This window comes from Canis lupus, chromosome 31 (genome assembly GCF_003254725.2).
Source record: "Canis lupus dingo isolate Sandy chromosome 31, ASM325472v2, whole genome shotgun sequence".
In the NCBI taxonomy this organism is placed as follows: Eukaryota; Metazoa; Chordata; class Mammalia; order Carnivora; family Canidae; genus Canis; species Canis lupus.
The window spans coordinates 20,442,655-20,464,321 of NC_064273.1; the positions used below are offsets into that span (position 1 = coordinate 20,442,655).

At 34.3% G+C, this 21,667-nt stretch overlaps 2 long non-coding RNA genes across 2 annotated transcripts in view; one reads left to right on the forward strand and one right to left on the reverse strand.

Moving 5' to 3' along the window:
- Positions 1-3,458: 3,458 nt before the first annotated feature.
- On the reverse strand, positions 3,459-21,468 carry LOC112661759 (uncharacterized). Its single transcript, XR_003137949.3, has 3 exons — positions 21,346-21,468; positions 6,621-6,730; positions 3,459-3,598 (listed from the first exon to the last, which is right to left on the reverse strand). It is a non-coding gene; the product is annotated as an uncharacterized LOC112661759 (long non-coding RNA).
- The window catches only part of LOC112661758 (uncharacterized), a 48,310-nt gene continuing 48,075 nt past the window's right edge, over positions 21,433-21,667 (forward strand). Inside the window, exon 1 of the long non-coding RNA XR_007407581.1 lies at positions 21,433-21,562. This is a non-coding gene — a long non-coding RNA (uncharacterized LOC112661758). The remainder of the gene's footprint in view (positions 21,563-21,667) is intronic.

Here is a 21,667-nt window from a genome sequence, read left to right on the forward strand (position 1 = left end):
ACTATATACACAGTAGCAAGTAAGACAAGGACATGGACATAGCTATTCTGAAGCCTAATTAATTAATTAGGTTAATTAATTAATTAGTATTAATTAATTTGAATTTGAATTTAATCAAATACATGTGACTAGTCCTACGGTATTGGACAGCACAGCTTTAGGCAATGAAGGATAATAGGGGGATCCCTGGGTGGCTCAGCAGCTTAGCACCTGCCTTTGGCCCAGGAAATGATCTTGGAGTCCCAGGATCAAATCCCACATCAGGCTCCCTGCATGGAGCCTGATTCTTCCTCTGCCTGTGTCTCTGCCTCTCTCTTTCTCTGTGTCTCTCATGAATAAATAAATAAATTTAAAAAAGAAGGATAACAGAAAAATATTCCAGAAAGGAATATGAATGGCAAACACTCTATGGCTGGAATTATATTGAAATATTCTAGAAAAGTTAAGATAAATGTGGCAGAAGCTTAGTGGTGGGGGAGAATGGTTTGAGATTAGAGCAGTTGACTGGGCAATATGAAGGCTCATTTACGACAGGCATAATTGTTTGCTTCTGACAGGTATATATTAAAAGTTATGTTTAATAATTACAAAACTTTTATTTATTATTTACTTGGCACTACTAAGAATTCATTTTGTTTTACTATATTGTCATAGAAAATGTATAGGAAAAAGAAGATATTCCAACATGCAGAAACTTAAAATAATTTTTTATTGTGTATAATGCTAATAGTGAAAATTGCATTAAACTGTCATTTACTGACCACAAACTATGACACTCTGTCTTTGTCATTAAATGAAAATTTAATTTTGAAAATTATAATTTTCACTTTATAAATAAGACTACAGTTTAAAGAACTTAATAGTTCATGAACATTCAAGAAACTGGGGAAAGATATATTTCTATCAAGCGTTCTGGAATTCCAAATGTATGGATATAATGGAGAAGAAGGAGAAAGTATAATTACAAATATGATTACAGATCAATCATTATAAGCTAAAAATAAATATAAAATAAATATTAGCTTAATTTTAATTTTAAGAAAATTTATAATATTTACAGAATTCTCTGGGTACTCATGGTTTTCCTCAATAATCTGGAATTTTAGACTGTTTACGTATATAAGAATGTATTTACTTAGTTACTCCTCCATCCCTCTCCCTGCCTTTCTTGACTGATGGATGGTACAGATACATGAGGGATGATAGACAGATGGATATTTCTGCCATAGTACAGACAGATATTTAGACTGTGATGTTATATTAATAATTATATGAGGGGTGCCTCGGTGGCACTGTTGGTTAAGCATCCGACTCTTGGTTTCAGCTCAGGTTTGATCTCAGGGTGGTGAGATCAAACCCCATGTGGGGCGTTTCAAGTCCACTTGAGTTTCTTTCTCCCTCTCCCTTTGCCCCTCCATGCTGCACCTTAGATCAGCTTATGGAAGTAATTAATAGTCAACTTCTGGCTTACCAAGAAAGCTAGTAACAAATTTGTTATGTGGGAAAAGTAGGTAAAAACACACTATTAATGCCAATTAGTTCTTACAAAAAATGAACATGAAGTTCAATAATTAGAGCCTATTGAAAGATTAGAGTCTGCATGAAATACGAAAACACAGAATACCAACAGAAGAACAAAAAAGGGAGGTAATAGAATACTTAGCATGGAAAAAATAGATGTGGATTACATGTACAATTCCTTTGGCTATGAAAATAATTATAATGGAAATTTGGATAAGGAGAACTTAGAAAATTGAAGAAATTATTTTAGTACTTTTTCTAAAGATATATTAATAAATTTTGAGATCAGGTGATAAAAATGTATGGGATTCTAATTTGAAGTTTTAATTTTCCAAAGACCCAAACATAGATGGCATATAATGGGAAATGACTAATGCATTATCAGATATTTCCTTTAAAAAAAAGGAGGGAAAATTTTTTTAAAAAGCAACTGCATTTGAAATCACTTTGATATCTGAGCTAATTTGAACATTGTCATGTTATGGTTGGCTTAAAATAGGACTAACTACTATGAAATAAAAATTATAACACTAATGAAATCAAATAAGTATAATCTGCTTTACAGATGAATTCCTAGAGGTTCTATTAGTTAAAAGTAAATGGAAATTTTATTATTTATAAGGCTTTCTTCTAATGTCAGTGAAATTAAGGCCAACTTGTATAAAAATATATAAAAGTATCTTAAGTAGTCATCCTTTTTAGGGACATCTGGGTGGCTCAACGATTGGGCGCCGGCCTTTGGCTCAGGTTGTGATCTCAGGATCCAGGATCAAGTCCTGCATTGGGCTCCCTGCAGGGAGCCTACTTCTCCCTCTGCCTGTGTCTCTGCGTCTCTGTCTCAGTCTGTGTCTCTCCTGAATAAATAAATAAATCAAACCAAACAAAATGATAAGGCTGTGCACCATACATTTAAAAAATTATTTCTCCAAAACAAAAAAGAAAGACAAAACAAAAAAATTATTTTTCCCAGGGGTGTTTGGGTGGCTGAGTCAGTTAAACTGATTCTTGGTTTCTGCTAGTCATGATCTCAGGGTGGTGAGATCCAGCTATGCCTCCAACTTCATGCTGGGCACATAGTCTGCTTGACATTCTTTCCTCCTTCCACCTCTTCACATACCTGTGCTCTCTCTCTTTCTAAAATAAATTAAAAAAAAAATATATATATATATATATATAAGTGTTTTGTTGGAGGGCCTAGATGGCTCTGTCAGTTCAGTGTTGAGTCTTGATCTCATCTCAGGTCTTGATCTCAGAGTCAATAGTTAAAGCCCCATGTTGGGCTCCACACTGGGCATGGAATCTACTTTAAAAAGAATATTTTATATGGTTTAAGCCAAGATATTCAATAGTGGCTTTCCATCAAGATATTAAAGATATTTAAAAAATACATAAATAAGTTACTACTTATAGTCCTCATCTAATTCCAACTAGGAATTAGATGATTCTCAAAATAAAATGACAGGCAAGAATGGTTAAAGATAAGCCCTCAGATGAACATGGGGGGACAAATTAGTAATAGTGCTTGCTTAGTTGCTTGTGAATGAGGATTATTGTTTTAATAAAGGTATTTTCTTATAGAAAAAAATTCTCTTATTTTCTTTCTTCTTTAGAGCTAATGTGGCTAATCCTTTCAAATATGGGCTGTCAGATAAATTTGGCATATTCAAGACCATTTTTCAGTCCATTGAAGGCACTTTCTTGCATTTTGTTAAGTTACTGTCAATTCACTGATTTGAAATTAATACAAGTTGGCAGATGATGGAAGTAATACAAAATTTCCTCATAATAAAAAGTACTTTGGAAATACCAAATTGCTTATATTTTAATATAAGCTATTTAATTTTCTTATATCTCTAATTCATTGTGCTTTTGTTTTTGAGACTTTTTTAAAATAGTTAAAAATTACTGAAAAAGAAACAGAATTCTGTTATTAGTAATAATAAATTAGAAAATTTTTACTATAAATATATTGTAGTATACAAAAATGTCAAGAATTTTCCAGTTAATATGATGAATAGCCTTTTATGACAATGAAGAGCAGGGCATTGCTTGTCTTTAGTAAGTGCAAGTTTCATGCCTGAAAAAAAAAAGGGGGGCAATGACAAAGGTATATTAATGCAATATGATAAAGCCATGGACATTGTTATGAGTATGAAACATGTCATTTTGACCAAATGCAGATGACATGTTGCCTGGCCATGTTCTGTGCTTTACTTTATGTGAGAATATATTCCAATAACTCATTTGGCCCCAATCCAACTTCTATTCCAGCATACTCACAACCTGCTTTCCAAAAATTTTTGTCAAGGCATTGAGCTATCTTTTATTCTCATTGATGTTCTAAAGCCCTTACTGTGGACAGGAACTATCTTTGCTTGAAAGTTAGGACCTGATGGAAGTCTACAAAACATGAGGAAGCAATGGACAGAAAAGAATTCTTCAAGAGAGAAAGACAGTGGAATGGGGAGTGGTCCATAACATGAACAAGTAAAAAACAAAAACAAATAAACAAAACTAAGCTCTCAAGAATGAGGAAACAACAATTTAGCAGAATCAACTTCACTCTCTATGAATATTTTAGATCAAGGACTAGATCTAACTGAGATCTCATAGGCAGTGACTATTAGTACACATGGAGCAGTAAATAAAGGTTTTTCCCCATAATGAAATATATGAAGAACTTTGGGAAGGAACAAAAGTATCAACATCATTACAAACCACTTTAAATACATGTAAAACATCTTAAATCTGAAGTCCAGAATTTCAATTTGACATTATGGATTAAGAAAGCTTTTATCAATTCTTGAAATAATTATTTTTGGAGCTACTAAATATTCAGAGATCATTTTACAATAATATTGTACAATGTGGCTATATCTTGGATTCTGGTTCTGAATCTAAAAAGATTAAAATGTTTATGGTTTGGTTATTTAAATCCCTCCTAAAGATTCTCTGTGGGTCTCATTTTTTAAAAATTTATTTCATGTAAGTTTACATGTGATCTACTCAATGTGGAAAATTTAAAATGAGTTTTATAATTTTCAAGTTACCAATGTTTTCAAAATATTGTCACAGCACATAAAACATTAGAATTCTGAACACCTTATAAAAACAGTCAAAATCCATGACTACATTAACTGTTTTATCATTGTATTCACCTATGTGTACCCAAGCAACCTGGAACATGTTTTCTTTTAATCTAATCTAAAATGTTACTTTCTTGGTCAAGTTTTACAGTATCCACAGTTCATATAACATGCCGTCACTACAGTAAATTAAATAATGTTTTACTGATCACTAGAATTTTATTCAGTTTGAAAATTCTAATTCACACTCTGTGAACAAAAGAAAATAGTGTAATGTACTATCTGCTCAGTTGTAATTTTATTCAATTAAAAAATTAATCTGAAATACAATTTTTCTAGGATATATAGAATTAAAGATTACAGGTCAATAATTTTGAAATAACTGATATCGAATTTCAACTGAAGTCATTGAAGCACAACAAAACTTTCAGCCAAAGGAATGTCTGCATTACCCTTTTCAGCTACCAGTAGATGACAAATCAGTGCTTTTTTCTCAAATCTTCAGTTATGTTATGTGACTAATAGTTGACAGGAGAGTTAATGGTGCTTAGAATTTCATGTATATCAAATCTACAATCCCAGTAGCTATAGCTATTATTCTCTTCATCCGCATGCATATGATTGGCATTCTGTACTTAGGAAGCGCCAAAGAACAGTATGAAAACAGAGCACTCTTTAGGCTCTGTATTCCTAGCAACCACCCAGTATGTGGAAATGGAAAGCACTTAATCAATTTACAAGTAGATGAATAAATAAATGGATGATTATGGATCATATTAGTGCCATTAGTTTCATGAGGTTCACATCTGTAATGGTCCATAGCAATAGACTTACTGGAATAGTAAATTTTAAATTCAGACTGCAATTAATAAAAATTATCTTCTCAGTTACATTGATTAAACACAATCAATTATTTTATGACTTTATAAACATTTCTAGAGAGTAAATTTCAAATTCAGATTCAAATAATAAATGTTACTCATATTGATGAAACGTAATTATAAAATCACTTTATGTAAGGTGTCCTAAAATGTTACTTATCACATTTAACTTATGTAAATTTCTTCTACTGCTTTTTCTAGGAAGGCCAGGTAATGCATGTTTGATACTGCATATATAAGCAATTAATGCGATTTTTTGAATTGCATATAAGGACTAATAAAGACTAAATAATTGCAAGAGAAAGAAAAAAAATGAAGCCTGTTCTATCCAATCACATTAGCAATAACTATATATAGAGTTTTTACACAATGACAGAATAGAAGTAAAACAGAAATGTGGTTTCCACACAAGAAATAAGTAAGGAGAATGGAAATAACATATTGGTTATGAAAATAAAATCTTTAAAATGATTGATTTACTTCTTCAATCATTAAAAACACAGATCTAAGTAAAACATGACCTATCTTCTGCAAAGACAAAAACTAACCAAAGTAACTTTTTATCTCTCAAGTTAACCATTCAACTACTGTTCAGTGCTTTATATCTCCCAAGTGTTCATGATAATCTAAAAGAACTAGTGACTTTTAGACAGCCAGGAGGACAGAATTAACAAAAATTATTGTGTTTTTTCTCATTCCTTATTGCTTCATAAGGTATGCTGGTGGATATTATTTACTGAAAGTTTCATTTTGGTGAAAGGGAATTGGCATCAGTGAATGTTTTCCAAAGTTTTTAAGTTTTTCACTCACATCCCACAAAAATTAGAGCGTGAAAGCTTAATCTTTGGATAAAGCTGCAATTCTTGGTGTTTTACTCTTATTTCACTTACCAATTGCTTCAGAATAATCTACTCCAAAATTCAATGGCTTAAGACAACATCATCGCATCTTATTGTGGGTCCAGTGATGATAGCTCATTTCTGCTTTACATAATGTCTACTGGGTTACCATATTAAATATGATTATTCTTATATGTCTATTTTCTTATCTAGGGTAGCTGAAATGCCAGGGGGCAGGGGTGGTAGATAGAATGTTTTTATTTAGGTCATATGTTTGGAACCTTTCCCATTACCTGTTCGGTTCTTCTCCAGGTGGTCTTTCCATGCAGCTGTTTGGGCTTCTTACCGCATGGCAACTGAATTCCACCAGGCAGGAAGTGGAGCTTGTATACTACCATAATGCCTGCATTCAGAAATTCCAAATGATCACTTCTGGTGCATTTCATTGGCCAAAGCTAGCCACAAGAATGGTGAACACTTAACAAGAGGGAAAAATAAGCTTTATCTCTCAGAATGAGGTACAAAGTACATCATAGAGAAGAATTGGTATTGGACAGATTCTTTGAGGGTTAATTTGCAAAACCAAAACAAATTTTCCATCTAGTCTTCACTTGTTTTGATTATGTGGAAATCTGAAAGTCATTTAAATGGCTTAATATCATTAATATATAGTATCTAACTTGCATTGCACAAGCTATTTTAACCTTTGAGAATTTGGCATAGAGGAGAAAAATTTTAAGTAAAAGTTTTAATGCATTATGTGTATATGTATAAAATTATGGCTGGTTCTAATTATTACTTTTGAAATGTTTAAATCACTTTCAAATAAAATAAAGTTTAACTGTTATGAATGTTAAAAGTGTAATTTGGAAAAAATCCACAAAATTAAAAGCAAAATTTTAAAAATTAAGAACATTTTAATTGCTTCAGGTCAGGAACAATTAAATTTACCTCTTTTCATGTCTATTCAATATTCACTTTTCCTTTTATTTTTATAGAGCTCTTTAAAAATATTGCTCTTATGGTCTTATAAGCATATAAAGACATATTCATATAGAGGTCTTTTGCCCTTCAAACATTTTTGCTCATGATGAAATCATTTTGCTTGGCTCTAATGAAGTAAATGAACCATAAACTTTAAAGCAACTGACCAACTGAAGAATTCTTGCTGCTGTATTCAGTAGTAGTACCTACGGTTTTGTGTTTAATTCACTCACTACATTTTACTAGTTCATAAACCATGAAAACATAGATTTTATTCAATATTTTTTGGCACACGGACTAAGTTTCTAATGAATAAGACATATGGTTGAGAGACATATCTATGCTATGAATATACTTTCTCACATGAACATAATTCTATAAAATTGCCTGTAAGTTTTTATTTCTAGACACATACGGATATATGCTTATTGCACACAATGTCAATGCTCTTAAATCTCCATATCTCTTGAAATAAAATGAATGACAGAGGGAATATTAGTAAAGCTCTTTTGCCTTTTGCAAAAGAAAATAATTTTAGGTGAATTTTTAAAATAATGATTCAGAGAAGACTTAATTGTTGGGAGTAAAATGATTCCTGTCATGCATAGTCTTTAAAAATACAAACCCTCAGCTCAGTCCTTTTGGATAAGTTGCTTCCTCCACTATGTTTCCTGACATTTGTCTCCTTTTATGTTCCAACATGCTTAGATCCTGAGTGTATGGCAAACACTAGAGTATCAGTAGTTGATTATGGATGAAATTCAGAGGCACCATAAATTTGGCAGCAGGGGCCAAAAATAAAAAAATAAAAAAATACTAGTCTCTAATTGAAATTTCACATTTCCTAAGGGAAGTAGGCAACAGATTATACAAATGTTAAGATTAAATACTACTTTTCACCAGTATAAATCACATGTTTTCATATAAACATACAGCTTTTACAGATATCTCAAAGTAATTAACTACTACACTTTGATATTATGGTAGGTTTTAGAAATGCTACTATTTCTTATTATTTAATGTGTTAATGAATAACTACATATATTGATATATATTAAATTTTGATAAGACTGTAGATTTCCTAGAAATGTATTTTGTTTCATGAATTTACAAATCTGCTCTAAAAAAAAGGTGCATCGATCAAAAATGATTAAGAATCCCTGTGATTTTCAGCATAGTATGATTGATAATATTCATCAGTTCTTCTCCCCATAGATTTTTCATGTTAGCTAAAACAAATACTTTTCTTTTTTTTTTTTTTTTTTTTTTTTTTTTGGGTAACAAATACTTTTCTTAATGGGGTTACGTGGGTTTTAATTTTTGAATTGCCTTGCCCTTGGCAGGACATGTTTGGTAAAATTGCCCTTTAAATGTAATTTAACATGAAAACACATCCTATCTCCAACCTATAGGCAAAATGTATGAGATTTACTTTTAAAAAAATACACTGGACTGTTCTATCCATTTTGTATTTTCCAATATAGCATATTACCTAGTAACTATTCCAATTGTTACAACATCTATTGTGAATTTTTATTATCTCTGTCATACTAGGCATTAAGATTTTGCACATTATCCCTGCTTCTCAACATCTTCAATGTTATCACTTCAGTCCAAGACACTATCATCTCTTACCTACTTATTGCAATGGAAGCCAAGCTGACCTTTCTACTTTCAACTCCTCTAGTTTATATACTATCCTGAAATTAGAGATTTCCTTCATCCACATGATTTAGATCATGTTTCTGTATTTCTAAGAACACTCCAATGTACACCCATCTCATTCACATCTAATAGTCAACATCTTTATAATGACCAGGAATGTTTTACCTAATCTCATTTTATGACTTCAATCTGGGAAGGCTAAACTGGTTATTCTGCCTATGATCCCACAAAGATGAGATCAAAGTGTTGGTCAGGCTGAGTTCTAATCTGGAGGCTTTAGGAAGAATTTGCTTCCAAACTCATTCAGGCAGTTGGCAAAACTTAGCTCCTGTGGTTATAAAGGTTTCCATTTCTTAGTTGGCTGTCTGAAGGAAATCACTATCATTACCTATAGACCACATGGACCCTTGACACATGACACCCTTTCATCTTCAAGCCAGTGCTGTGACATCAGATTCTCCTCATACTTACAATGACTTTGACTTCCTTATCTTCTAGTAGCTATTACAAACACAACCAATAATAATAAAAAAAAAAGCCCACAACTGTACTTTGAAAGAACAGACTAAATTAAGCCCATTCAATTTTCCTTTCAATAGTTTACTAATCAAAGCCAACAAAGTAGTGATCTTTTTTACATTTTCAAAATCTCTTTGCAATGCAACTCAGTATAATCATGGGCTAAGTATCTAACCATATTCACAGTCCTGAAGACCAGGGCTAGAAATCTTAACATAGTCATTTTCAAATTTCCCTTACTACATATGGGAAATACTTGGGAAAGAAGGTGTGTTGAGATTTTTAATTATTATTATTGCATAACAATATTGTCACAAACTTAGCTTATAGCACTCATTTATTATGTCCTAGTGTCTAAGGGTTGGGAGCACAATATGGTTTACATAGGTCTTTTGCAAGGCTGCAATCAACATGTCCACCATGGCCATATTATAAATCTGGAAACTTGACTGAAAAGAAGACTCTGCTTTAAGTTTATGGCATTATGGATAGAACTCGATGTGTTATGATTATAGCAATAATGCCCTGTTTTCTTGCCGTCTCTTGGCTGGAGGTCACTCTCAGTTCCCAAATCCTACTATCAATGTTTTGTATCTTGTGTCCCCAACATATCTGTTTCCTTCATTAAATGAGCAAGGGAGACTCTCTTCCCATTATGGGCATTACAATCTTATATAATGTAATCCTGTACATGTAATCTCTACATTCCATCATTTTGTCTCATTCAATTGCTTAGAAGCAAGTCAATCTTCAGGAAAGGAGTATGACACAAAGAAGAAATACTAGGTAGAAGAAAACATGGGGGGGGGGGTATTGTTACCTTAAGAAGATTTTCATGACAGGAATATTGAAAAGCAAAAGTAAAAGCAGAGAGGAACATGTGTGTGTGTGTGTTATGAGGTCTCTGTGTGTGTGTGAGAGAGCGAGGGGTAAGTATATCTTGGTGTATGTGAGGTAGGGCATGAGACTAATGATATTTGAACCACATTGATATGTATATAAATTCCTTGTGTTGCTTTATTTCATGGCCATTAAACTGTAGGTCTTTCATTTTGTTTTGTTTCAAATAATACAGGTTGAGTTTGGTTTCTGTCCCTAGCAACTTTTACCAATTGAGAAAGAGTCCCATATAAATAAAGTGTTTTAAATAGTAACTGAACAGTAACCAGCAGCTACATCATTATTATTCTTAGAAATAGAAAATGAATCACAAAAGTACTAGTTAAATTGCCATAAAAGATTAAGAATAGAAGTTCAAATTCACAGTCTTTATGTCCCTTCCATTCAAAAAGTCATTTTAGAAATGTTAATTTTGCCATAAGAAAGAATTTATATCTTTTAGTCAATAACATTTTTAAATTGCTTTTTCTACATCCAACATTATTCTTGAAACTGAAGACAATCCTGAATATGATTATAGGAAATAGAAGGAAACAGATATAAAAACTTGAAACCATGATATTGTAAGTGGTACCTCAGAGAGCAAAAGGAATGATCAAGGTAAGATTTCTCAAAGCTTGTTATACTTAGAAGTTGGATGTGAGTAGGGCAAGAGGTGAAGAATGAATCAAAAGGAAGAGATTTTAATTATGAATGGTGCAAATTTTAAGGGTTTTCAAGATATTCTATTCTGAAATAGTTGGGACATACATAGAATTACTTTTAAAAAGGAATCCAAAGTTAGTTTTCGAATCAGAAACACTGGAGTTGTGACAATATAAAATGATTAGCCCTGGGTAATAAGGCATAGGGAGGCCAGTTAAAAGTTAACTGCAGTGTACCAAAATAAATAATGAAAGTATGCATTTCAGGAATGATAAAGATGGGGAAATGCCTTGTGGACTATTTAAAAGGAGTTATTTATAGAAAGTGACAGGAAACTTTAAAAGGTGGTCAAGTTGAGGGGAGCCTGAGTGGCTCAGTCAGTTAAGCATCTGCCTTATGCTCTGGTCATGATCCCAATATCCTAGGATTGAACCCTGTGTTGAGCTTCCTGCTCAGTGGGGAGCCTGCTTCTCCCTCTCCCTCTGTGGCTCCCCCTGCTTGTGCTCTCTGTCTCAAATAAATAAGTAAAATCTTTTTTTTTCTTTAAGATTTTATTTATTCATTCATAGAGACACAGAGAGAGAGAGAGAGAGAGAGAGGCAGAGACACAGGCAGAGGGAGGAGCAGGCTCCATGCAGAGAGCCTGACTTTGGACGTGATCCAGGGTCTCCAGTATCATGCCCTGGGCTGCAGGAGGCGCTAACCGCTGCGCCACCGGGGCTGCCCAATAAAATCTTTTATAAAAAGTGGTCAAGTCAAGGACTACTTATTGATGTGGAACAATAAGAATTAAGCAAATTGTGCTGAAAACATTTGCAACGGAAATAAAAGAGATAAAGTTTGGTGAGGGCTGTAGATCCAGGCACAACATTCAGCTTTGGATACTTTATGTGTTTGATATTGAGAAACCATCAATGTGCAGAAGATAGCTGAAGCCAAATGAATGAAGACATAGGCAGAGGGAGAAGCAGGCTCCATGCACCGGGAGCCGGATGTGGGATTCGATCTCGGGTGTCCAGGATCACGCCCTGGGCCAAAGGCAGGCGCCAAACCGCTGCGCCACCCAGGGATTCCAAATGTCTTTTTTAAAGGAAGACCTGATATTCAATGACCATTTTTAGAATTCCAGAGAAAGCCACTGGGAAGTCATTATCAAAATGTGAGGAGGAGAACAAAGAAATATCCAAGTAGTGGAGGCCAAGGGAGTTTCAAGAAGGAAGCGGTCTTTAGCCTGTCACATATGCATTTCAGAAGAAAAAAAAAAATCAAGCACTGAAAAATACAAAAAAAAAAATCTATTGAATTTTATATGTAAGAGTCAATATGTTATTTTTAAAAGACCATTTTGGGAAAATTTTTGAAGGCAGAAGTAGTTTTCAAAGTAAATGTGAATAGTCCACATTTAAGTAGGGCAGTAATGATATTTAACATTGTGAATAATTAGATGGGGAGAGAAGGAACAGCATATTCATAGGGGCACCCAGTATGATCCTAAGAAATCATAAATAGGTAATGTAAATGAGATTGAGGAAATTCTTTTGTGTTACTGTTTTACTTACATGTTTTCTAAAATCTTTCCAAAGTGTGCTGTGCAGAATAGCAACACTGACCTCACCTGAAAATCCCAGGACTTTACCCAGACATGTTGATCAGAGTCTGCATTTTAGCAGCCACTCTAGGCTGCATTTTTCTTTTTTTTTTTTTTAATTTTTTTATTTATTTATTTATGATAGTCACAGAGAGAGAAAGATAGAGGCAGAGACATAGGCAGAGGGAGAAGCAGGCTCCATGCACCGGGGCCCGATGTGGGATTCGATCCCGGGTCTCCAGGATCGCGCCCTGGGCCAAAGGCAGGCGCCAAACCGCGGCACCACCCAGGGATCCCTAGGCTGCATTTTTCTAAACTGCACTGGTGTACACATGCCCGAACACTTTGAGGAGGCATTTTCTGTCAGTGGCTTGTAACTATTTATATTAATAATCAAATAATGAGTTTATGATCTGAAGTGATTCAATGTCAAGTTGATATGAAGGCAATTTACTGCTAAGAAAATAATCTTCAAAGAGCACCTCACTGGATATAACAGATATGAGACAAACTTGAGTTTTCTCTTAGAGTAAATACAGTTTAATTCTTACATCTTAAAAATGAAGCAAATTTTTAACCAAAGTCCTGGGAAGGGAAATGTAGTTAAAAGCTGCCATCAGATTATGTATTAAGAGTATTATAAATACAAACCTTTCTGTAAGCAACAGGCAGTTAGATTAGAAATTATGGTTCCTTTGTGAGTAGAACTATTATGCATGCATGCAAGTATTCCCAAAATAGTATGGCCGCAAAATCCCAAACCACCCTGTATGCCAATGAGCAATTATCACACTGGAACCATATGAGACCTCCTTATGAGCTCACAAAAGATGCCATATAATTGCACTCTCCTCTTGATTCCTTACTAATGAAATGTAAACTTAATCTGCTGTTAAAATAAACAAAATATATATGATGCCATCTGAAGTATAAAAAATTACCTTATTCTATATGAGTTAAAAACATAAATATTTAGTGGCACCAGCATGGTGCCATTGGTTAAGCGTGAGACTCTTGATTTCAGCTCAAGTCATGATCTTGGGGATGTGAGATGGAGCCCAGTGTTGGGCTTTACACTCAGCATGGAATCTGCTTGGGACTCTCTCTCCCTCTGCCCCCACCCCTCTAAAATAAATAAATAAATCCTGTAAAAAATAATTTGAATATTTAAGATAATATTATGTCAAACAAGTAAATGTAAAATGGAATAGTTGTCAATACCTACATAAGAAAAAATACTTAAGAAACTTCATGCAACTTTTATAACATAAAAATTTAAACATACATTACAAATCATAACAAAAAATCTGAAAGGTCTAGGACATTCCCCAAACTGCTTCTAGGAAATAATAACATTAGTCAATGGTATATTTCTTTTTTTCACAAGTATTTTAATATTTCCTGACCATGTGCTTTGAAATAGGCAACACACTATTCAACTGAGATATATCAGAAATTGTGAAAGAGAAACTTTGCCTGCATGGAGCTTGACATTTAGGAGATGCATTAAATTGGGGAACTGTTTTTCAATTAAAGGAAGGGTATTACACGGAAAAAAATTCCTTTCAATGTGGAAGTAACTATTACAACTCATTACTAGAAAAAGGATTGAAGGGGCTCCTGAGTGGCTCAGTTGGTTAAGTGTCTGCCTTCAGCTCAGGTCATGATCCCAGGGTGCTGGAATCAAGTACCACATAGGGCTCCCTGCTCAGTGTGGAGCCTGCCTCTCCTTCTCCCTCTGCCCCTCCCCTCACTGTGTTCACTTGCTCTATTTCTCTCTCTCAAATGAATAAATAAATTTTAAAAATCTTTTAAAAAAGGACAGAAAATGAATTAAAAAGGATATGTATAAGGTATAAAAATGAAGTAGTTTTTCTTTTTTCTTTTTTTTTAAGAAATTAAGTTATTTAATATATACTAGGGAGAGTGTTTGAAAACGATTTACTACTAATAAAATCCATGCCCGAAATCATCTTGTAGCAACACTCTCAAATTTTAATATGCATGTAATTTAAATGAAGATTCGAATACAGATTTGATGGATCTGTACAGATTTGATGGATCTGTAGAGATGCCCAAGATCGTGGATCAAGTTTTCAGGTTATACCAATGCTGCTGGATCACCCCTTAAATGATTGACAAGGTGGTATTATAGACTAATCACTATTAGTTAAGTTTTTTCATGAAGTTACTTTTCCTAAAACATAAATATTCTGTCCAGATACCTTTAAAAAATTGCTGAATGTCTCTTTCTATTAAATGTATAAGTATCTGGGGTGAAGGCTTTTGCTCTTGGCTTTCAAGGAGCTCATTTCCCCAGATCTCTTACTGAAGTATGAGGAATGTCCTCTGTCCTTGCCTCACCAGGAAGCTGCTCTATCACTGCCTAGGGTAGTTACTATGTGAGCAGGTGCATGCAATGCCTACACTGGAATTAAAAGCAAGATCAAGAAAATTAAATCCAGATTTCCTGTCCTTTACTGAAGCACCTGACACAGTTAAGAGGGACAAAAGAAATATCAAACACTCTGACATTTTATTTGTGTCGAGAATAATTTACTTCTAAAAGAACCACTTGTCTGTAGAAAAGATAAAATACAGCTAAAATCTTCACAGCACAGCACACTGAAATTGAGTGTGATTGTGTTGATGAAATATCCTTCATCACAACAGACTCACAGTTCTGTAAATAGGCTTTATTGTTAAATATAAAGGAAATATTTTTACTTGAGGCAGCCCATGTTGCTGTACTCTTTGACTGAAATACGTAATATGTATTTTTTTAAAAAGTTGGCATTTTGTATTAAAAAGAGACTCTTTAAGTATTCTTAAATCCCATTAAAAATATAAATTAGGGGCCTCCTGGGTGGCTCGGTCAGTTAAGCATCTGCCTCTGCTCAGGTCATGAGCTCAGGGTCCTGGGATAAAGCAGGCTTCTGGTTACCTGCTCAGTGGGGAGTTTGCTTCTCCTTCTCCTTCTGCCTGCCACCCTGCCTACCTCACATGCTCTTTCTGTCTTTCTGTCACATAAAAATATAAAGTTTTTTAAAAAATGCAAATTAGAACTGTAAGTATGATGGACAAGAGTTAAGAAGATCCAGTTTGGATCTGCACTCTTCTGTTTATTTATTTATTTTTAAAGATTTTATATATTTATTCATGAGAGACAAAGAGAGGTAGAGACATAGGCAGAGGGAGAAGCAGGCTCCCTCTTGAGGAGCCTGATATAGGACTCGATACTCGATCCCAGGACCTCGGAATCATGATCTGAGCCAAAGGTAGATGCTCAACCACTGATCCACTCAGGTGCCCCATACTCTTCTGTTTAAAATCATGATAAATCAGGGACACCTGGGTGGTGCAGCGGTGGAGTGTCTATCTTTGGCTCAAGTCATGATTCTGGGACTTGGGATCAAGTCTCGCATCAGGCACCTGTGAAGAGTCGGCTTCCCCCTCTGCCTATGTCTCTGCCTCTCTTTCTGTGTCTCTCATGAATAAATTTAAAAATCTTTTTTAAAAAATCATGATATGGGTAGCCCGGTGGCTCAGCGGTTTGGCACCACCTTCAGCCCAGGGCATGATCTGGAGGACCAGGGATCGAGTCCCGCGTCGGGCTACCTGCATGGAGCCTGCTTCTCCCTCTGCCTGTGTCTCTGCCTCTCTCTCTCTGTGTGTGTCTCATGAATAAATAAATAAAATCTTTAAAAAAATAATAAAAAATAAAATTAAAAATTAAAAAAATCATGATAAATCATGAAAGGCACATATTTTCTGAGTCTCAGTTTGATCTTTAAAAATTTTGGAGATAAAAATGTGATTTTCTCTCTTTGAGATTATGAAAGTTAAATTAAAAATAAAGGAAAAGTGTTTTATAAATTATAAATAATCATATAAGTGAAAAGCATTATTACTATTATTGTAATATTTGAAACTGGAGAAAATAAAACAAAGCCTAAGTTCAACAACAGCTAATTGCAAAATGTTCTATCAAGATGGCTTCTAAGTGTTATTGATTCACTCTGCAGGGAATTTTCTTTTTTAATGTTCATATGTTGCCTTCTGGAATAATACATTTCACCGTAAAACTAAATATTGTGAAATTAAGGTTTTCCTTTTAAATTCATTGGTTTTATTGCCATAGCTTGGTATTTTAATGTTTAGCAATAAACTAATATTTTCCATTCCCTTATACAGCATTAAAATGAGATATAACTTTTTCATAAAAATGTATCACTTTAATATCTCTTAAAAAAGAAGCTTTATAATTGAAAATAATTTTAATTGGGAAAATTATTTTGATGAATAGGATCCACATAAAAATATTTTCTACCTTAGTATTATGTAATGGAATATTTTATTTTAGATTCAGAAGGAGAAAAAAATAATAAATTCAGTTACTGATTTCAAGAATATTTACACAATCTGAAAAAGAAAAATCCTTCCCCCCTAAAAAAAACCATCCCCTAAAACTACTAGGGCTGGACAAAATACAACAAACATTTTTTTGTTTTGTTTTGTTTTGGAAGCTTGCAATAAAATCAAGGAAGATCTCAGAAACCAAAAGCAAAGAAAGAACCAGAGAAAAGTTGTCAGAAACAACTTGAAATGGGGACTCTCCAAAGAAGTTTGCTGATTCCATAGTCCTAACAGCAGCCCAGAGTAAGGGAGACAAAGCATTATGATCTCCTAAGTCCTTTACGACAGTATCATAAGGTGAGAAGTCAGAACGATGGCTCTTCAGAAATCATCGACTTCAAAGGGATACAAGCTCAATGAAAGGGTAAAGCTTTAAAAATCCACCCACTACTAAAAGGATAAAATGAGATCTTTATTAGTCTTAGCTGAGGGGGAAGGAGATTATCCTCTGAAGAGAATATGAAACTATATCTGTGCTCTCACTCATATTTAGATTTTGAACTTCTAATGGAAAATGTAGGTCAACGAACAGCTTTAAAGTGTTTCCATGTTGGTGGGAACCTGTGAGCGACTCAAAATGGAGCAATGATGGCTAAGAGGGTTTTTTTTTTTTTTTTCGAAAGTTATTTTTAAATGGACCAGAGATGCCATTAGAGAAGTGGAACTTATGCATGTCTTTATATCAAATTCTAGAAATCATTGCTGAACTCAGCCAAAGCCAAGGGGTCTGCTGCACGTTAGAATGGACATAAATGGACTTGCTGCCTAGCACTGGCCCTGGCAACCAATCACACAGAGAGTAGGATAACTGTGTCCTAGTACACAGGACCAATCACACTTCATTCAAAACATAAATTCCCTCTGTCCTCTTTAAAAACTCTACCTCTGTGAGGCGCCTGAGTGGCTCAGTGATTAAGCCACTGACTTTTGATTTCAGCTCAGGTCATGATCTCAGGGTTGTGAGAGGGAGCCTCTCTCAAAGCCCTGCCTGGAGCCCCTGTTGGGCTCCACATGGGGCTCCCTGCTAGGCAAGGAGCCTGTTTAAGATTCTCTCTTTCCCTCTGCTGTTCCCACACTCCTTTCCCTCCCTCTCTAAAACAAACAAACAAACAAAAAAGCCAAAAAAACAAAAACAAAAACCAACCAAACAAACAAACAAAAACAAATGAATAACTCTAACCTCCTCTATCTCTCTGGAGCACACTTTGATTTCTGTCAGTTCTGTGTCTTGCAGATTGCAATCCCTAAGACCCCAAAGAAATGCACACACTTTATTTTGCAGCATGCAGTTTTGTATTTTGTTGGTTGACACACTACAGCAGCTGGCAGCAGCAAAACCTATCTACCCAGATCCCAGGAATTCCTACTGATTAAGATCATCCAAATATCTGATGGCCAGCCCCAATTTCAAAACATGAGACAAAGTCATAATTGAGCGTCTATAAAAATATAATTGGGGCACCTGGGTGGCTCAGTAAGTTATGTATCTGATTCTTGGTTTTGGCTCAGGTCTTGATCTCATGGCTTGGAGATGAATCCCAGGCTGGCTTCTGGGCTCAATAGGAATCTGCTTAGATATTGCCCTCTGCCCCTTACCCCCAGCTCATGCTTGCTCTATCTCAAATAAATACATAACTATATATTATATATAATAATTATATAAATTGAATTAATTATATAATATACATTTATATATAAATATATAATATATATAATTTCAAAAGTGAGTCTTTGAAATTTAAATTAGCATACACAAGCTATAAAATATAATTAAATATTATTTTTTTTAAATATTAAAAGTTAAATACAGAATTGATAATGTGAGCAAGGAACAAGAAACCATAAAATATTATAAGACTGTTTTAAAATTAACTGAATAGAATTTGTAGAAATGAAAAACATATCCACTGAATTTAAAAGTTCAATCAGTAGTTAAATCTGAAGACTATGCATAACTAGCTGAAAGAAAATCAGTGTATTGGAAAACAGATCTCAGCACATTACTCCACATGTAAAAGAAAGGTAAGAGATGAAAATTCTGAAAGCTGAAATGAGTTCAGAGTTAGAGAACTGAATGGGGTCTAAGGTACTTCCACTAACATTCTGAAAAAATACAATTCGGAAAAAGAAAGAGGGAAGAAGTATTATTTATGTAGCATTTATCAGCATAAAGGCTGATAAGTCAGAAACTGAATAAAAGCATGAATCTTATTTTTAGGATTCATACTGTATAATGATGATGCCAGTTCTATCACGTATTTTTTATCCACACCACCAAGGAATTCTCTGAAACCAGCAGCATGTCCTACAATGCAATTCTGACACTATCTGCTTGGAGATGACATCAAATCCCAATAGGTTAAGGGATCAGGATCAATCTCACAAGTTAGCCTCCCCTTCCCACTTCAAAAATTGATTGCAAGTCTAGGTTATCACCTGGGCTTCTGATTTACCAGCTATAGACTGGAGGCTTCAAAAGCCCCCTCCTTGGGTTCCATTAATTTGCTAGAATGGCTCACAGAATTTAGAAATAAACAGATGGAAGAGATACAATGGTAAAGATATATGGAAATAGGCACAGGAAATCTACTCCCTCTCCTTACACCATTCTCCTGGAATTTCCAAGTACTCACCAACCCAGAAGCTCTTTTAGTCTCATCCTTCTGGCTTTTTATGGAAGCTTCCCTACTTAGGCACAATTGATTAAATCACTAGCTATTTGCCTTAGATTCTACCTCCAGCCTCTCTCCTCTCTCTGGAGAGAAGTCTCAATCAACATCATCGTTGCTTCCCCTGGCAATCAATACCCATCCTTAGGTTACCTAGGGTATCCCAAAAGTCACTCATTAACATTAAAAAAAAAAAACACTTTTATCTCTTACCCCTTAGGAAATTCCAAGGGTTTTACTCTGAGCCAGGAACAAGGACAAGGTCCAAAATATATTTCTTATAAATGATAATGTCATGTAGTAAAACCAAGAAAAACAAGCAAATAAATAAAACAAACAAAAGAAAAACTTTACCCAAATTGTAGTGAAAATTTATAATACCAAAGGAGATAGAAAAGCTATTCATATTAGGCAGAGGGGAAAGGCAGTCTACTTATAAAGAAGCAAAAATTCTCCCTCTGCCTGTGTCTCTGCCTCTCTCTCTCTCTCTGTGACTATCATAAATAAATAAAAATTAAAAAAAAAAAAGGGATCCCTGGGTGGCGCAGCGGTTTGGCGCCTGCCTTTGGCCCAGGGCGTGATCCTGGAGACCCGGGATCGAATCCCACATCAGGCTCGCGGTGCATGGAGCCTGCTTCTCCCTCTGCCTGTATCTCTGCCTCTCTCTCTCTCTCTGTGACTATCATAAATAAATAAAAATTAAAAAAAAAGAAGCAAAAAAAAAAAATTAAACAAATATACAAAAAGATACTTCAAAGGTACTGATTAGATATATTCAGAAATGAATAGAGATTGTAAAGTAAATGTTCAAAACATCCACTAATTTGGGGTGAGGAAAGATGTGAATGTGATCTGTAAGAATTTCTGGGGATTTTATTTATAAGGCTAATATTATTTATCCTAAGTAGTGTGATGAATTTCTGCTATCTTACTTTTTAATTTTTGCTATGTCTAAATTATTTAATAAAGTATTTAAAAATCCTGCAGTACTAATTGAAGTATTACCAATTGGTTGGGAAAAAGGTATATTTGGATAGACACTTGTAGCAGTTAGTGTCTGATTCTAAAATTGGTGTCATCTCTCATTTTCTGTGCCAGGCCCTTTTCAAAGAGACATGAATCCATTAACTCAATAAGTTACATTTTATTATTTCCCATTGTACTGATAAGGACAATAACAGTAAGAAACAGTACAATTGCCCATAGTATACTATTACATGGCTAAGACTTTTTTAACCCAAACAGTAAGCGGTGTTCAGGAAACCTATCTTTTATTATTAATCTATATTAACATTCTAACCAACATTTCATATAAATTGCTATAAACTTAGCTAATCATGTACTCATAATAGTAATATTCTGTACTAGGAATGATAATTTAGTGTTTTAGAGTAAAGGCTCTCAAGATTTAGAATGCATTGGAATAACCTAAGGTCTTATTAAAACAAACATTGATTGTCCCACATTCCAGAGTTACTTTTTCAGGTAATCTGGGGTAGGATCTAATAATTTACATTTCCAAAATTCTCCAGGTGATGGTGATGCTCCTGGTCCAGAGAACAAACTTTGACAATAGCTGTTCTAAAACATAGTGAGGAACACTGTATTATGCTACAAGAATTAAATACTCACTAGCTGGCCAATTAACAGGTGTTTTACAGACAGCAGCTCCTCCTCTAGGTTACCCATAATTTTATTTACCATGGTCAACCTGGGTCAGGAAGCAGATGATCCTCCTTCTGATATATTGTTAGGTCAATATCTAAGATGACATCACAATGCTTCACAGTGTCTTTGTGGTGGACCTCCTAGATATTTTATCATCTCAGATCATCATCATAAGAACTAGGTAAATAGAGTGTATTAAAATTTTCTGAGAGAAGGAGCTCACATCCACATAACTTTTATTAGAGTATATTATTATAATTGTTCTATTTTATTAACAGTTATTGTT